The 16,959-nt window shown below is 37.5% G+C and overlaps 1 protein-coding gene across 4 annotated transcripts in view; it reads left to right on the plus strand.

Annotated features, from left to right (window-relative positions):
- The first annotated feature begins 567 nt into the window (after nt 1-567).
- The window catches only part of RFX3 (regulatory factor X3), a 110,147-nt gene continuing 93,755 nt past the window's right edge, over nt 568-16,959 (plus strand). Inside the window, exon 1 of one of the 4 annotated variants that reach the window (XM_039566878.1) lies at nt 568-856. The gene's annotated coding sequence lies outside the window, so the exon portion shown is untranslated. Of the gene's footprint in view, nt 857-1,102; nt 1,164-8,639; nt 8,802-16,959 lie in introns of those variants that run through there. The other 3 variants (XM_039566877.1, XM_039566876.1, XM_019282007.2) reach the window with 3 other exon arrangements.

A 16,959-nucleotide genomic window follows, 5' to 3' on the forward strand; every position in this document is an offset into this window, starting at 1 on the left:
CGGGCCAACGCCCGCACTCGGGCTGGAAAGCCACGTGTGCTGACAGCAGCCACCGGGCACTCCGGGGCCTTGGCTCGGCCCTCCGCAGAAGTCCAGGGTCGGCAGGGCTGCCGCGAGGCCACGGGGGGAGCCGTCGGGACGGAGAGGACGAGAGGCACGGTGGCGGCCGCGCTCCCCCTTCCATGGCCGCCTGTCGCCGGCGACCCAATCCTCCTCCTCCTCTTCCTCCCCGCCTCGGAAAATGGCAGTGCGGGCCGCGGGCGGTGGGGGAGCGGCCCGGCCGCCGCCATCTTGTGGCGGGAGGGACGGCGATCGCCGAGCCCCTCCCGCCCGGCCTCCCGCCGGAAGTGGCGTCAGGCGGCCCCGCGCGGCCACGCCCCCCTCGCGGGCCCGGCGCAGCCGCCGCGCGCCCCGTCCCGCGTCGGGCCCCCCGTGTGCGCCCCCCCGTGCGGGCGGAGAACCGGGCGGGCGCGTGCCCCGGGCCGCGGGGCCGCGGGAGCCGCCGCGCGCCAGCCATTACCGCAGGCCCCGCCCCTTCCGGGGCGCTCGGCCGCGCCGCCGCCCCCGCCTCCCTCCGTCCGCCCGTCGGTCCCTCCCTCCCGCTCCCGCTCTCCTTTTGTGAGTTATAGCAAACCGTTGCCTTGTGAGTCGAGCGCCATAGTCACCGTAGTCCTGGCGACTGTTACCCATCAACAACAGCCGCTCCGCTCCCGCTCCTGCTCCTCCTCCTCCTGCCGCTGCTCCGCACCCCCTGCCTCACCGTCACCCACCACAACAACAACAACAACAACAACCGCAGCCGCCGCCAGCAGCAGCAGCGACAGCGGGAGCGCCGCCGCAGCCCGCCCCGGCACAGGTGAATGCGCTCGGCGGGCGCACCCCGGCCCTCCCTCCTCCTTCTCCGCGCGGCATCCGGGCCCGGGCTGCGCCCTCGGGCTGCGCCGGTGCTCGCGGGCCGGCGAGGGGACTCGGGGCTCCCCGCCGAACCCCCCCGGCCCTCCCGGGAGCACCGTGCGGTCGAGGGGAGAGGGGCGGCGGGGATACACGGGGATGTCGGGCGGGGAGCAGGGCCGGCCGTCGTGCGGGCTGAGGAGGAGGAGAGGCTGGGCGATGCCGGGGACGCAGGCACGCTGCGGGACCTCCAGGACAATCGCTGGGATGCGGTGGGTGTGCGTCTGAGTTGGGTCTCGTTTGTACGGGTCGGGAGATGGAGAAATCGGGGGACGCGCCTGCGGCCGCAGTCAAAGGTTACTGGCTTTAAACCTGAAAAAAAGCCGTAGGGTTGGGAGGAAAGATGCAGCCGGGGACGGATCCTGTTGGACAGCAAGAGTAGGGGTTGATTCCCCCCTTTCATTTACAGTGGCCTTGTTCTGATTTGATATGACTACTATATGTTGCAGGTTTTCGTGAACTTGCTGTATCTTTTAATGATACTCTCGTGCTATTGATCATATCAACCTTTTTTTTTTTTTTTGGTGCTTTCTCTGTGTAATTTTTTTCTTTTATTCATAATTGCGGTTTATTTTTGTGCAAGCTATATTTTCTTTGTATTGTGAAGTGGGGTTTTGTTTATTCAATACCCCTACCAATGCACACACAGAGTAGCAGGTTGGGGTTTTTTTCTCATTGCACTACTTCTGCAGGGAATTGTTTTTAATGGAACAGTGCATGTGTAGGTCTAGTTTATTGCACAGTGAGTTACGTTCATGTGGAGAGAATCCATTTGTTTCCTTAAACTCTCCACGATGAAGGAAATTCAAGACACGGACTGTGGGTTTCAGTACGAGCAGCAAAGAAAGAAGAAAAAAAATAGTATTAAAAAGAAGTCTGTGTCATTTTGTTATTGGGGCTGCTTTTCAAGAGTACTTTTGTGAAAGAGGAAAGGGGCAGCTCTTTACCTCTGGGGAGGAAGAGATGTAGTAGGACTCATATTATTAATGAGTATGGTTTGCTTCTTATTTTTAATCCAAAAGGCTTGCTTTCTTCATCCTTTTCGGGATTGCTTATTAAGATTTAAAGATTTGTGTTGTCATTGATGTCAAATCATACTTGATATACTTTTTGAATTCTTTGGATGAAGTGAATTTTTGGCATCTTTTATGGCAATGAAACATTTAACATCTGCACTCCCCCCTTTGACTTGTCAAATCATGTGATGTTTTGGCAGGCTTTCTTCTTTCTGAAGTAGTGGCTTATTTTTTTCCTTATTTATTTAGTAAAATAATTAGGAAAAAAATAATGCTCTTGTTTTTAATCTGAAGCCTCCGTTTAATTGTATATACACCTTTTCAATTTTTATATCTTTAGATATCCAGTGTAAGATATGAGATTTGTCTCACATTGGAACTACCAATGAATGTGACTGGGGCAATTTTTTCAAGCAGGTATTAACTACAAAATCTACTAATTAGTTAGTGCATTGTTGATACTGATATTCCTTGAGGTAAAGCATATTGGATTTTTTTTTTTTTTTAAACATGTTTTAATACTTCGTAGTTCACAAGAACTTAGAAAATAAATTATTTTGGATGATGACCAAAAGTCTCTACATCATCATTGTTTTATTTTTTTATGCCAAGATGAAACCACTGCTTGGTAACTTTATAGGTCCTGGTGTAAGTAAGTTCTAAATACATTAAGAATTTTCAGTGTGAGTTCTAGTATGGTATCAGTTATATGGCGCATCGAAGTCTTTATGAATTTGTTGTTAATTTCTGTGATTCATTGGTTTTGAAATAATTCCGGCATCTGCTGTTGTTGAAAAGAGAAGATGTCAGCTCTGCACCATACCTTTCTTGAGTAGCTGTCCTAGAGCAGCAGGACAGAATACTGCTCAGGATGGGATCATTCCTGGGTGTTGAAATCTGTCTTTGCAGAACATGTATCCAGGCCCCTGGGTAGCAAAGGAAAGTGTGTGGCTGTGTGTGAGACAAAGGTTCTGTTCTAACTCCGTGGGGTGATGTGTTGGAAAAGGTCCGTGGACTCCAGCAGGAGGAGGAAGAAAATGCAGTCCAGCCAATATGGTTGATAAAAGCAAGCTCCGTTTATTAGCAATCCAGAGGCACTTATATAGTATCCCAGCTTGTTAACTCTTAAGTGGCTTAAACCTATCCAAGCGCATTTCTCCTTCTACGTAATTAGACTACATTGGCAAGCTTCTACTAGTTATGTTATGATTAAAGAATTCAGAGTTCACCCTCCCCTCTCTGGGTCTTATCTGCACAGCTGCAAATCCTCATACTCCCTTTTTGTCCCCAGGCCTGTTTCTCACAGAGGGATTTTCTCATAGAGACAGTTTCTCACACTAACCTTTGCTTGCAGGCCTATTGCTTGTACAGTTCTTTTATTGATCCCATAATTCTATCAATGATCCATGTCCCGGATCCTCTAACCATTTCCCAACAGTGATGTATACAGGTGTTTCTTAAAAGTCATATTGTAAATACATGATTTTGTCTTAAACCAAAAGACCTTTATAGTACTATTAGGCTGCATTTTCCTTAGCCAGTGACTACAATTTGGAAATTAATAAAGGAGGTATAATCACTGCTTTTAATATTATGGACTTTACTGAGAAAAGTATTGACTTTTTATTCTCTCTGAGATACTGCAGTGACCATAAATGAGATCTGCATCATGCATTCTCATTCCCTAATGCCCACAGCTGACAAAATAGTTGGAGTTTGTGATGCTAGCCCGTGTTCGACAATGACATGGCTTGTGATTTTTATGTATTTATTTATTTTAAATGCATAGGCTTTCATGACTATGAAAGAGTGTGACTATCTAATTTTGTTTCAACATATCCAAGCAGAACAGCATCAGGTGCTTTGTTCTGTTACTAGTAAGCTAACGTACATGGTACTAGTTTGGAGAAGTCCTTTCAGTGAGGTAGTGTAGGTAAATGAAATAAGCATCAAAGATACTGTTAAAAGTTGTTAAAGATTTTAAATTCATGATGCTTAATTTGATAATTGGGTTCAGCTTTGTTAGCACTATCCCATTTCTTGTTTCTGCCTGACAGGGTAGTTTGTTAGTCAAAAACTGCCTCCAGAAATACATGTTGCACTTTCTTTCCATTTACTAAACTTTTGAGAGGTAAGGCTGCTTGCTTTTGTTTTCTTCTCTTACTTGAAACATAAGCCAGTGTCTAAAATGCAATAGTACTTTATCATTGTAGTTCCTTTTAGTGTTATAGCTAGTGTTTCTCATTTTCATGCTTTACTTTGAAAGGCTTTCTTCCCTCTGAAAATATCCTGTATTAGTTGTATTTTTTACCTGTAGTCTTCAACAGCTTACCATCTGCAGGTATGTGTCATACAGAATGCTTAAAAAATGAACAGGCTTTAAAAAATATGTATGACTATTAAAATGTTTTTTTTAAATCATTGTCAGTTGAAAAGACATGAATGCTCTACAAATACAGAATAAAAATAAGCTTTCAGTGTCTATGAAGTGTCCTTGTGGTTGGAGTTCCATTTCAAAATTGAACTCTCTGTCAAATGAGTGTATTATAGTACAAAAAGAAGAATGTTTTGAAATTATCAATGAAAATGCTTTTTTTTTTTTTTAACTAAGAGTTAGGGCTGAAAAATTAATGAGGCTTTTAAAATGAATAAGTAATATTTCGGACGTTTTATTTCTATTAGCCACAAGTTTATTTTTCATGTATTTCACCTACAGTTGGTTGTCAATCAAAACAATACTTCTTTTTTCTCACAGATGCTATGCATACCCATATTTTGGAAATTTAAGGATCAGTATATATACTGATTTGGCTAAATCTAGTTTTTAGGGACAGATGGCTGATTTAAACAGGTGTCACTTTCATTTCTTGTGCCTTGTGTTGAAACTTCCAGAGGTTTACAAAAGAGCTTCCTAAAGCAGATGGTGATCTCCACTTCCATGATTAGAAAAATATACTTTTGTAAGAAATTATTTTCCCACTGACTAGGTGTATTTTAATAATTTGATGTGTCATATTATGCTTTAATGAGTTCATACTTTAATAGTTAAAATGTCATTGCAGAGTTTGAAGTGTTTAATATGTAATACAATAATTTAAAAATTTCTTTCCTCATTGGACTTTTAAAGGAGATGTGATTATTTTGGTGTGAAATTCAGCAGTTTGAGTGTGTGGATAGCTGTAGACCTAATAATTGTTATTCTTGCAAGATCAAGAGCAGATATATTGCTTGGTGTAACATTCGGTTTCACTATCTTTTTTACTTAAATATTACTTCACTTTAGAATAGTTTTTAATAACAATGAATTACTGTTAAGGACACAGGATTCGTTTCAAACTTATGTATGTTTAACTTCTTTTTTTCTGGCACCCTGCTGTATTAGCACATCTGCAGTTTTCTTTTAAAATTTTTTATTTAAAATTTAAAAGATTTTAATAAGAAATAATGAAATTGGTCTTCTAATAATTTTTTTGTCATTTTGTTTCTAAGGATTCCTTTTTTCTTTTTTTTATGTTGACTTTTTTATCGCAATGACTGGTGTTTATTGTTAGTTGTTTTCTTTCTAGCAGATGCACCAGAGGGTGCTATGCTATTTGAAATACAAAAAAGAAAGAAAATCCTGAAAGTTTGTTCATTGAAATGCATTGATAATGCATATGGGACTTGAATAAATGTTACTGAAATTTTCACACCTTTTTTTTTTTGTGCAATGCAATATAACAAACTTGCTGTTTTGACAATATTATGTTAAAAATCATAGAGGAAATTGGCTGTTCTGTATCTGGTTATGTCTGTGGGTGTAGATACACACACTTAAAATGCAGTTTCTGTTCATCAAAAGAAAACAAATATTTATATGTGAATTATGTCTGTATCACATATAGCTGAAACTATATAAGCTGTATACTTATTGAAGTACTACATTAACTTATCTGAGATACACATGCATTTTGGAGTGACCTTATTGCATGTTATATTTTTCATGTATAAGTCTTTATTCACATTTTTTATAGCTTATTTGCTCATATGTGAACACTTCTTAAAAAATGCACGGCGGTATATAGAATTTTTTTCCTTTCTCACTGAAGCTCTTCCTAGATGAAACTGAGATTGCAGCATACCCATGTACTGATGAATTGCAAAAAGGACAGGATACTTTTCTCCATCAATCATTATTTCTGGGAAAGAAAGCCACCAGCTCCCTCCTCAATATCCCCCTTAAAAAAAAAGAAAGAAAAAAGAAGAACCCAAACCAGCCCCAGCCTCTACATATTTATAAGTACTATTATGTTTTATTTTAAAAAATTCTCTATGGTTACATGAACCTGTCAGGTTAGAAATTAATTGTAATAACTTCTGTAGTTTAGTAATATCTATTTTTTTATCATACCCCAAAAGATTAATAAGGCAATATTTTTTTTCTGTGTGTAGGTGGTTAATGGAGTCTAGTTTAGTGTAATTTCCCTTTGGAAACATGAGAAAATATGCAGGCTGTGTCTAGGGTTGTACACCTTAAATTGCTTGGTTTTACACACTGTTGCAAACAGTTTAATTGTTCTACCTGTTCCACTATTGCAAGTTGTTTGGTTAGTTAGGAACTTCAGTTTTAGTGTCCTAAAATCAAGAGGTAGTGGATGGAATATATTGTAAATTCTATTTGATAGGGAAATTTCACGTTTTACAATATAAATTTTAGTAAGACTAGGTTAATTTCTAGCAATTCAGACTTCCTGTTTGAGTATCTAATTTATTTCTAACCTGTCTTCTTTAAATTCTTGCATGACATTCATAGCAATGCTATGAGAATGCCAAATATTGTATATGAATAACTGAATTTGAGTGTACTTGTAGCATTTATAACTTCATTCAATCATCAAAGAGAGGAAAGCACATTTTTTAAAGGTCATTTCATTTACCCATAGACTCAGTATGTTCAGTACATCTCAGCTTCTTAGACCATCTCTGAGTAAACAGAGAACTGTGAAATAAATATATTTAGTTCTTTCATTTTCTTCTTATTGAAGACTGATTTCAAGTAAGTTTATAAGGTCTTTAAGGCAAGAACCATATATTTAGATTTTGTTCAGGCTTTGGATGCTGCTGCTACAACTAATGACTCAAAGCTGTGTTTACTGTTTATGTACCAAGTAAATGGATTCTCTCTTCTGTTTTACTTTCTCATTATATTTAATCTAACTGTGCTTTCTCTTACATACCACCTCAGGGATGTTTTCTAAACTGAAAATCAGTATAGTTAAATCATGAAACATTGCAAAGTAGAAATAGAAACAAGCAAGTCTGTTAAAAGGTGAAGTATGTCACTTTGCAGGTGCCATCGAGTCAGATTATTCTACCTCAGTTAAGGTGGTCTGGGGTTTTTGTGGTTTTTTGTCTGATTACTTTTTTATTTGCTGTTAACTATACTTTCCTTACAAAGAACTTTAGAAGTATAATAGGATTCTGTGACAGAACTACTTACAAGGCAGTTATTAAGGTTACAGATAGCTATTTATTTATTCAAAAATTCATTTTTGGCTCCAGTGAGCTAGTTCACGTCTGCTGAATTTTCAGGTGATTCTTTAATACCTTAGGTCTGATTTTTCTTTCCCCCTCCCCAAAAATGCCTAAATGTGGGGTGGGAAGAAGGGAGACCAGTCTTGCTTATGTATCTCTCTTAATCTGACAATGATATTGGATGTTTATTGAACTTTTGAGCTGTTTCCTTTCTAGTGGGTTAGATGACCAGGACTGTCAATTTGTACTATTGTCTTTTGGTGTGATCTGCAGACTGCAGATTATCCACAAAGCATTTTAAAATGTTGCTGTTGTACTGTGTAGCCTTATCTTAACAAAATTAGAGTCTTACCAGCTGAGCTTTTTCTTCCTTGCATCATGGTAACATTCTGCACTGCAAAGGGTCGGGAGTGAAGTTAACAGTGAAAGTAACAGAATTGAACGGTAAAACGATAACTAGCATTTTCTGAGGAGGACAAAATCTATTCATTATTGGTAGGGGAAAGCAAAAATAACAAAATAACTGTAGTTCTCATGCCATTGGAAGCAGTGGCCAGTGTCAGGATTTCTGGCTTACATTAAATGTCTCATAAATTTGAAGACTTATTTTCTATTTAACTGCTGCAAAAAGTATTCAGGATTCTCCATTTAGAATCCTAACTGTTTTGTTTTCACAGTAAGATGTCTGCTGTATACTTACCTCTTTATTGTTCTGTGGCTTGAGAGTAGACACAAGAGTTACAGATTTAATGAAGGAGGAATATTTCCTACCTCGCATTTTTGCTGATGAGATGCACATTGTAGTTCTTCCATTAGGAAGGACATGAGGTTATACACAAAGGATTGTTAATTTGTCTTTCTAGTTAAGGTTTTATATATTGTGTTTATTATTGGAAGTGTTAATTACTTTGTATCTCAGAGAATTTAGAAGATACAATAAAGAATTAACCTTGCCTTAGAACTACTTTCTTTAATTAAAATCCCAGTCTTCCTTTTCAGTGTTTTTAAGAAAAATAGTTGCTCTATAATCACCATTTAAAAACTAAGTTTTCTCAAAATTTCAGATTGAAAAATCTAGAATAATTTAATGATCAGATGATACGCATTTTACAGTTAAGTTATAGAAAGTTATTGTTTAGATATATATAGTTCAATGGACTATTACAATAATTTATAAAAATACATGATTGATGAAAACTATTTAGATTACTTTTGCAGGGAAGTCCAGCTGTTTTCAAAGTTACATCAGCCGTGGATAGTGAGGAGCCGTTGAGCCACCTGTGTAGTAGCTGATTTATCAAATTGACTGTTAGCCATGAGGTGAGTTGACACACTGTAGTAGCTAAGATCATGTCAACATTTGTGTTTGTGTTTAGCATTTAGTTTGCTCCTATTTTGTTTTGTTCACTCTGTGTTAAACCACTTCAACTGAGTTGCAATTCGCAAAGGATTTGATAAATAACTCTTCCTTTTTCATTATATTGTTTTCCTGTCAGATTTAGTAAATGAAAAAATGTAGAATCCAGTATGTTTCTAATTCCTCAGAGTTGATTCTGGGTAATAGTAATAGCAACTCCCTGTAACTTCTAGGAATATTATTCGTTGGACTTTCTGAAAGGCATGGAAGCTCTTCTTTGAGCTATATCATCCTTGTTTTAGACAGTAAAACATGCTTAGTGTTAAGTCATAGATTTAAAGTTTAATATAATTATTATTTAATAAGTGGAGGTAAGTAGGGACAGAAATATGGCTTCAATCCCTTATTTTGTGGAAATACTTTTGAGCTCCAAGTCTGGGTTTTGAAGTGAGGGAAGAGTGAATTAATTAAGATAAAAACACAGCTCTTCATGGCATTGTCTCTTTTCAGGTGCTTTCTGACTGAAGGTTGTCATGAGTTGCTCTGGTTTTCTCCAACTCTGAAACTCCTTTCTAGTGTAAGGAGCACAGTCCTGAGAGGGTATTTCATGGAACACTAGTGGGCAAGTAAATGTGTAGAGATTTCAGTAAGCTTGGTCTGTAGTGGTGTGGAGATGAGAAATGCTTAGGGTTTTGCAAACCTTAGGCTAGTTCACAGAATTTAGGTTTTGTCCTAGCAAACTTATTTCACACCGAGGAAAGATTTATTTGCAGTCAACTCAGAATTAGAGATGGTCCTACAAAGCAATAGCATAATTTATCATGCAAGTAGTGATTCTGTCTTATGAAACAGACCTTCCAGTGTTTTAAAAGTTGTGGGTTTATGCTGATTCAGTTGTATCTGTTTGGTTTGATGGTTTTTTTAATGCTGTTGTTTCAGGTCATTCAGATGGTCAGTTGTCAAACAGTATAACCTTATGAACTTGTGTGGTCTGGGATATCCAGATTTTATGTTACTGTCTTAAATCCATGTGGAGGCAGGTCCTACTAAGGTTTAAATTTCAGATATTAAAATTTTCTGTGGTGATCTTGATATGAGCCACTGAGTCAAATTTCCTGTCTCTAATAGGGCTTGGAGGTGTTCAGTATCTTCACTGCTTGTCCTACATTAGTATTTATTTCTCCTTATTGAATTCTGAAGAAACTGACATTACTCGAATTCAGGGAAGAGCTGGACACAGGAGCATGATTTCAGTGCAGTGACCAACTTCCATGACCTGATGAAGATAGAGTCTTCCTGTGGTCTCAAATCACAGGTTACGAGTTTGTTTGTCACAAACATGTTTCAGGCAACTGACACGAAGAGGAGTTTTAGGATTACTTTGCATGTGAAATACTGCCACATAAGGGTTCCCACTGTTTGATTTCAGATGAAATACTAGGTTATTTGGCTAAGACTTGTAACAACTCAGTGCTGTAAGTCTCAGCAGCTTTTAATGGCTTGTGTCCTTAGCACAGTTGTAAGTCTGAGATACTCAAAAGTTCTTGTGTCAGCATAGTTGTGTTTTCAGTTACATGCTGTGATCCAAGGATGGTAACTCTTCAGACACAGCTGAATTTCTTGAAAGCTCAACGTAACAGACTGACCATCTGCAGCCTACTGAAAAAAAGGTTAAGCTAGAGCCAGCAGTTCATTTTTTTCCCTGTACTTGAAAATAATTAATATTTTGAAAAAATACAAGCATTTTCTTCCCATATTTTATAAAATGGGAAAAGATACAATGTCCAAGTCAGAAAAACAGATCTTGCAGATAGGAAAACAGAAGTTATGTTTTTGTCATCTGTGATAAAGCGGTGTACCTGTGTGTAAGTTTTGGTCAGAAATGGTTTAGTACTTGTCCCAGAGTTTGTAGTATAAGAAGGGGAAAGTTACAGGTTGTAGCCATTAAAAATAGCTTGAAGATGTAGTTGGCTATTAATAGTGGGAATTGGGATGTTGGTTCATAATATGCTAAGACCTCTAATAAAATTACCTGTGTCATCTCCATAAAACAAACTGCATGGTCACAAGTATAACTTGTTACATAGATATGCTTCTGACCTCCCAGTGATCTATTCTCCTTGGCTAATATTTAGATTTTGTTTTTAAAAATATGTTCATTCTGTATGAAGTACATCTGTCTTCCATATACTGATTCAAAAGCCTTTTATCTACTCTAGTTACAGCACTTAACTTGCTAATATAGAAATGGTTAAATTTACCATAATGATGCCAGAATGATTTTTCTTCGGTATTTCCTTCATATATATGTATTTGTAGCTCTCTAGACTATTGTTGTATAGTTATATAGTTCCTAGGTAGCGCCAGTACTCTTCCCTACCCTGATAGGCAGAAAGACAAAACACATTCTAGAGGCTCCAAGCCCCAGGGGTCCAAGGCCCCTATCCTGTCTTGGTTCTCCTTGGGAACCAAGGTTGAAACCAGCTCTTTGAGATACATTTTCATAAACAAAGTTTAGTTCCTATCTAAGGTGGGGGCAGGGGGGGAATTAATAAAAGGGTAGAACCAGGAGGAATTACTTCATCGCTTGTACTTGGGGATTCTTTTCAATTATTTGCTAATTTGCTAAACTTATAAAACTGTGTTCACCCTATGCAGTGTGGGCATTTTTCCATACCTGCCCCTTAGAGGCCTCCAATAAAGACCAGCCATTATATTACCTCCTATACCAATATTGTCTCAAAAGTGTGTTGTTTATTTCTAGATCTTTAAAGCACTAATTAAACCAAAGGAACAGGAGATGCTTAGGGTACTCAGTGCAGTAGGCATGCAGTTTGTGGTTGGTTTGTATTTGGTTGATTGTTTGGGGTTTTTTTCCCTTGAAAAGTGAAAGAAATGTGGCAGATAATTTCGTAGGAATAGGAGTCATCTAGCAGGACATTTTATTTTAATCTAGGTGGTTCAACCTTGTCAAATAGAGTTACTTGTTTTAGGGCAAAGGGTAAAACTGGTGGTTTTCACATCACTGACTGGTATGTCATTTCTGTATTGAGCATATTTTCTCAAATAATCTGTTAACCATCCTTCACAGGGTGTTAGAAAGCTTATCTTTTTTTACAGCAAATATGCAGATTACTTATTATAAACACAGTTGTCTTAGTGAAATCTAGAACAAAGCGGTCACTGAAAAAAATACTCTTTTAACCTACTTCTACAATAATCTACTGGCCAAAAGGGAGAGGTATGCCAGTCCTGTGAAGCTCTCTAGGGCTTCACAGCCCTGTAGCTGTTAGTCTGCATACTGGGAACAGAGTGGCTGGGACTACAGGCTGGATGAGGCCATGAGGTCCATGGTGGGCAGGGAGCTGAACATGTGCTAGCAGTGTCCCTTGGCTGTAAGGAAGATTAAAAATGTGTCTCTTGGGCTGTATGAACATAGTTATAGGCAAGAAATTGAGAGAAATCTTTATCCAGCTCTCTTTTGTATTTATTATACAACTTCGCATCATTTCTGCTTTTCCCCTCACTCTTCTGTGGTTGAGGGAAAGCTGTTGGTTGGAGTAAGTTCAGCAAAAGGCTACTAAACAGTCAGAAACTAGAGTGCACATATCTGTGAGGAGGCACTGAAGGACATGGACTTGTTCAGTCTTGAGAAGAGAGAGTTTCAGGGGTCCTAACAGCAGCCTTCTCTAGAAGTGCACTTCATATGGAAGTGCATGGTGGAAGGATGAGAGACAATTTAAAAAGTTGAAACAAGAGAGGTTTAGATTGGAGACAAGGAAAACCTTTTTCCCCATGAGGACAGCTCAACAATGCAGCTTGGACCAAGTGAGGCTTTGCCATCTCTGTCTTTGTAAATTTTCAAGCTCTGGCTGAATGAAGCCCTGGGGAGCTGGTCTAATGCCAAGGCTGAACCTGCTTTGGAAGGGAAGTTGGGCTTGGGAACTCCTGAAATCCAAGCAGCCCAAGCTATACTATGATTTTACTTGTGATTCTTGCTCTACACCAGAAGTTCCTAGACGTGATCTAGTTTGTCTTCTAGTCTTGTTGGCCAGTTCAGTTTCTTAGTGAATCCTTACATTTGAATTTGAATCCTCACTTCTGGAGGTAAAAGTGGAGGGATAGAGCTAGAGTCACAAAGTAGTACTTGTGACATATATCACAAAGACCTGGATTGGGTGCCCAAGAGAGGATCTCCTTAACAATGCAGAACTCTTGGGCTCCTCTTTTTCTTCAGTGTGTTACACTTCTGTTATTTTGGTCCAACACTTCATTCTGTGGATTTTTCAAGCTTAGGACTGGACATAGACTGAATTTCTCACATTTATTTATACCATATTTTAGAATGAAACCTCGAGACTTTTCACTGGAGTCCTGCAGAGGCAAAAAAATAAAAGCAGTAAACTGCAGTAGCAGGAAAAGAAATTTTTTAAAGTCTCTTCAGGAGAAGACAATGATGAACAAAAGGTTTTATAAAAGAAGAAGGGACCTTGGTTGAATACCTGGCAAAACCAAACCCCAGTTGCTGATTTCTGTGGACATTTATTTGCATGCATTTATCAAAGTCTTAATCAGCAGTTTTTAATTCTTTTGTTGCAGCAAAAGAGAAGAATAAATTAGAAGAGGAAGAACTGCAAACAATGTTTTTTATTGGAAATTATTTAGAATAATAAAATAAACTGGATAATTTCCTTTCTTTGTTGAAACAAGTTCAGGGGTGTTGATGAATATTCTGCATTTGGCTAACTGCCTGGTGATTTGTAAGTGGTGTTCAATGTACATAACAGCTAGCAATCTGAAGAGGGATTCTTTTTTGTGATGAGGATATCTAAAATATTTTCCTGTAACTTGCCTATATCGCTGTTCATTTTGATAAGAACTGGATTGTGTCCAAAAAAATGGATTTCAGAAGCAAGGACAATGTTTTTGAGTGTCTGTAAAGAGATGTTTTAAAAAAAAATGCTTTATCATATAGCTGCAAATATAAAATTAATAGCAATTATAGAGATCAAGAGCGAGGATCTAAAGAAGTGTGTATTGCAGTAACTGGTAATTGGTGAAATCAGAAAAAATAGGTTGATAATCAATGCTTCTGTTGACTGAAGTGGTTCTCTTTGGGGGTCTTTTGTTTGTTTTGGCTGGAGTTTATCATGGTGGGACATTCATATCCATAGCTAAATTAATGTACTTTGATTTCTCTTACTCTTGTTTAGCACTGCTTGAGGGAAAGCAAAAACATACGTATACATTACTAATTATGATTAATGTAGTCTTGATAATCATGGCAGTATTAGAAAGTAATCCCTTTGTTTAAATGCAGATGTTTCATAGCAGCTAATAACCTGAGTTGAATCGAATGATTAAGGCCTGGATAAGCAAATACATTATTTAGAACTTGTGTTTTTTATTTTATTAATAATTTGTCAAACTTGCCTCTATCAAATTTGAGAATTTAAGTTAAAGAGGGATGTAGGATTTCCATAAAGTGTTTCCAGTGAATTTTTTCCAAGAAAAAAATCCTTCTTCTGATTGAACTGAATATGTGAATGCACAGTGAAACTCAAAGTGCCCTAAAAGATATAACACCATAACATAGTCAGTATCTTTTTCAAGTACCTCTATTTTATTGTGCTTTTCTTTTAGAATGTTCCTGTCAAGTCCTGCCTGACTTTTCAAAATCAGTGATTAGAATGAATATCAAGAAATTCAAGTGGTAGAAATCTTGCTGGGCAAAATAAAGAGCTGCAATAAGGAAAACAAATGAAATAAACTTGAGCATATCTCGAAAATTATATAATTAGTGTTCAGTGTTGGTGTTCTACTTGTCATAGTTTAGATTTCTATGTTTCCATATTATAAATGAGATAGCTAATGGTATCTGTTTGATATTATTTTTACTGTTACTTGGCAATTATGGAAGAACAATGAAATGGTATGTTATATAGTCATATGTCTTTATCTTAAGACTTAGAAATCAAATTCAGTTTCTGCTATTCATGACATAAATCTTGAATAATTGTTGCTGAATGTTCTTTATATTGAATTGGTGTTTTATTCTCTATAGGTGCAGTAGGTTGGGACCTAATAAAAAAAATTACCAAATAATTATAAAAATCAGTCACCATTACCTTTTGTCAAACCATCTTTTGAAAGTAATATTACTTAAACGTTCTGGGCATCAAGCTTTTTGTCTGGTTATATGAAGATTTCTGTTAGGAATGTCTTATAACCTTAGAAGCCAGAAAACAAATAAACAAACATGCTTTGGATCCAATTGTGCAATTTTCAGTATTCAATTTGTATTAGAAGTACAATTACTGTGAACATAGAGATTAGTTAAGTATTCACTGTTATACAGTACCAGCTTAATTAATGACATTCTTTCCTCTTTTTTTTTATAATGAATGAATTTCCTTTAAATTTTTACTTTTTTATTATTTTTTATTTGCATTTCTGTGTGCTGGTATGTTTTTCATTATTCTTTATTTCACTTGGGTTTTACATTGTTCTTAATTTTTTTTTAACTCAGAGTTTTTTTGAGGGCAAAAAAGCCATTCTAGATAAACCTAGCTAATAAGAATTATTGTGTGTGTTTTCATTTTACATTTTCATGTTTTCAAATGCTTTCTACAGTCAGTCTTAGCTAAGTGCTTGGAAAACTGTTTCTTTTAGAGAAGGGTAGTGGTAAGTAAAGAGGATTTAATAATTTTTGGATATTATTTATAAATAAATGCCTGTAAACTGAAAATATAGGTTTAAGTGGTTTGTTCTAAGAAACACATGGAATAAAAATAAAATACTGGTATCTATCCAGGAAATACAAGCTGTGGCTTGTTCAAATCACTATCTTTTCAGGTGCTCAGTACTGTTAGGTTGGAAAAGCAGAACTGAATGTTCTGTTTGGAACTGAGTATCTTTTACAGTGAGGTCAACAAAAAGCTGTGTGGGGGATTTTTTTGTATGTTTGGCTTACAGATTTTTTTTGGTTTAATTTTTGTGTATGAATTTGTATGTATTGTAAATGTAAAAATATATTTCATTTCATGTGACATCAAAACCAACACCAGTAGTAACAATGTCTTGTCAATAAGTATGTGCTTGTGAAAGCTAATGTATTGGGAAAGGTCACACAGGAAGGCAAACAAAGTTACAATTAATATCTTAAATAATGTTGTCAAGTGTAATAGTAAATTTCAAGCATGTTTGGTAAAATAGTATTTTTGGACTGAGAGATTTTTTTGCCATTGCTTTCAATGTAATGCATTTCTTGTGTATTTCCTGTAGAATTGCTGGTGCTGATTTTGCTCTTAAATTGAGTATAAATTTCTTAAATAAAAAAAGAACATGGTAAACATAGTGAAATACTAGTTGCCTTGTTACAGTTACAGTACTTCAAATACATGTTTACAAAGCAAAGTGGTAGATTTCTAAAAAATAGTTAAAATTCAGATGGTGGGGCAGGGTAAAGGATATCTTTAGGACATAAAGCAGTATTTTATAATGAGACAGCTTTCTGTAAATGTGTTTCTAAATTTCTAAGTTTGTAAATGTTCCTTTCTGTCTTTCTTTATGTCAAATTAAAGTATATGCCAGTCTTGAAATTTTTTTTTATGTCAGCATTTTTTCCTTCCTTTGCAGTTTAGAATGTAGTCCTTTCTTGCTACTTCATTATATTATCATAGGTGACAGTGATATCTGCTCTACTTATATTTTGCAATTATTTTTTCAGTACTTTTGTGGCACTCACCTTTGGTTATTAAGCTCTGCACTTCAGTATCCACTGTTTGTCTGGTTTTTTTCCCTGTTCCTTGTTGGATGCCTGGCTTGCATGTGGTTTAATATTTAACAGTTTACCTGAGATAGTGGGGTGTGACAAGTCTGCTAAGCATCACACTGTGCTGACATATACCCAGTTGGTTGTAGGGATAACCTACAGGTGCCAAGATCGACTTTCAGGGCCTGCCTGATTTTTTATTTGCCAACAGTCACTTTGCTTTAATGTTTGCTAATCTCTAGCTTTCTCTTGGGATCCTTTAGCCTGCTTCATGGCAGTGTATACAAAATTGACACTAAAAATATGGAGGAATGTTCTTTTAGTCAGTTTGACGTAATTGGAAAGAA

The sequence above is a fragment of the Corvus cornix genome, chromosome Z (assembly GCF_000738735.6).
Source record: "Corvus cornix cornix isolate S_Up_H32 chromosome Z, ASM73873v5, whole genome shotgun sequence".
Taxonomy (NCBI): Eukaryota; Metazoa; Chordata; class Aves; order Passeriformes; family Corvidae; genus Corvus; species Corvus cornix.